The sequence below is a fragment of the Crocuta crocuta genome, unplaced genomic scaffold (genome assembly GCF_008692635.1).
Source record: "Crocuta crocuta isolate KB4526 unplaced genomic scaffold, BGI_CrCroc_1.0 scaffold696, whole genome shotgun sequence".
NCBI lineage: Eukaryota > Metazoa > Chordata > Mammalia > Carnivora > Hyaenidae > Crocuta > Crocuta crocuta.
Genome location: NW_027529467.1, coordinates 479,118 through 480,382, shown reverse-complemented (window position 1 = coordinate 480,382; position 1,265 = coordinate 479,118). Strand labels below are relative to the sequence as shown.

Sequence of the window (1,265 nt, the reverse complement as noted above, 5' to 3'; positions counted from 1 at the left end):
GGGGTGCAGCCCTATCCTTTTACCTTCCACAACACCACTGCACCAACTTGTGAGCATGGTCGGATTTTACCAGCAGAGTGAATATCAGTAGAATAAGTATCAATGTCGACAGGCATAATTCCGGGCAACAGAGTATGACTTTTTCTCAGTCCAAGTTAACCAAAGTGCTATCTTTCACAGAGCTTCTCCTCAACGCACTTCCACAGTTAGAAGCGCACAGACCTGTACTTGGGTACATATTAACATGGAAAGTGTCCCCTTCTACCTCAATCATTCAACGTGACTCCCGCAATTTGTACCAGAAGGTACAAACTGGCAAGCTAATATATATTCAATTATCTGGAGTAGGGTAGAAAAATGTATGAAACCTGAATGTGTCTCTTTATTCACTCATTTAGGCATTCATTTACTTCCTCAAACAGTGTTTGGTATCTGTTATCTTCCAGGCACCGTTCTAAGCTCTGAGACATCAGAGGACAACAAAACAGAGAAAACTGTTCCTGTTAAAAAGCTTCCATTCTACTAGATGAAACAGACTCTCTATTATATATATAACTTGCATAGACAATTTTGTTGGTAAAAACAGAATCATAATAATTTTACAAAAAATGAATATATGAATTTCTAATATATGTACATATTTTATACTACTCTGGTTAAACTGTTACTCCTCAGTAGCCTAACCAATTACTAGTACTTTTTTTTTATATTTTTGAAAGGGCCAGATACAGTTTTATAAGATATGAATCTTATTCAACTGCGGATTCAAGTCAAAGTGTTTTATTATCAGCATGTCAATTAGAAGGTACTAAAATATTCTATGTTTACTGTTGCCTAACACCAGTGTATAAACATATCTATTTTAATCTTGAGCTTGCTACATTTGCTAAGGTAATGCCTTCAAGTTAAGAGCAACTGTAATGCAAAGCCTCGTTTTAAATCAGTCTTAAATCTTCTTGCTTCTAAAGCTTAAACTCTGAGAGTGCAGTGTAAAAAATAAACTTAATGATTAAAACACAACCCATCCTGAACATAGTAGGTTTGTATGTACTTGGAAGAGAGGAGCTGGATTTTAGCCATAGAAACAACCAACATGCACTGGGTCTTCCATCTCACTACAGTCGATGCTTATGGTGAAGGAAAAAATATACACTATGCTAGCAAATTGGAACTTTTTAAAAAAAAATTGGAGTCTCTTAGGGCGGAAGTTTACAGAGTCTCATTCCACAAGGACAGAGCCAGTGTGTGGCCACGTGACCAGTGCA

At 36.7% G+C, this 1,265-nt stretch overlaps 1 protein-coding gene across 1 annotated transcript in view; it reads right to left on the bottom strand.

The window, feature by feature from the left end:
- CFAP47 (cilia and flagella associated protein 47) overlaps positions 1-1,265 on the bottom strand; it is a 492,482-nt gene that overhangs the window by 299,457 nt on the left and 191,760 nt on the right.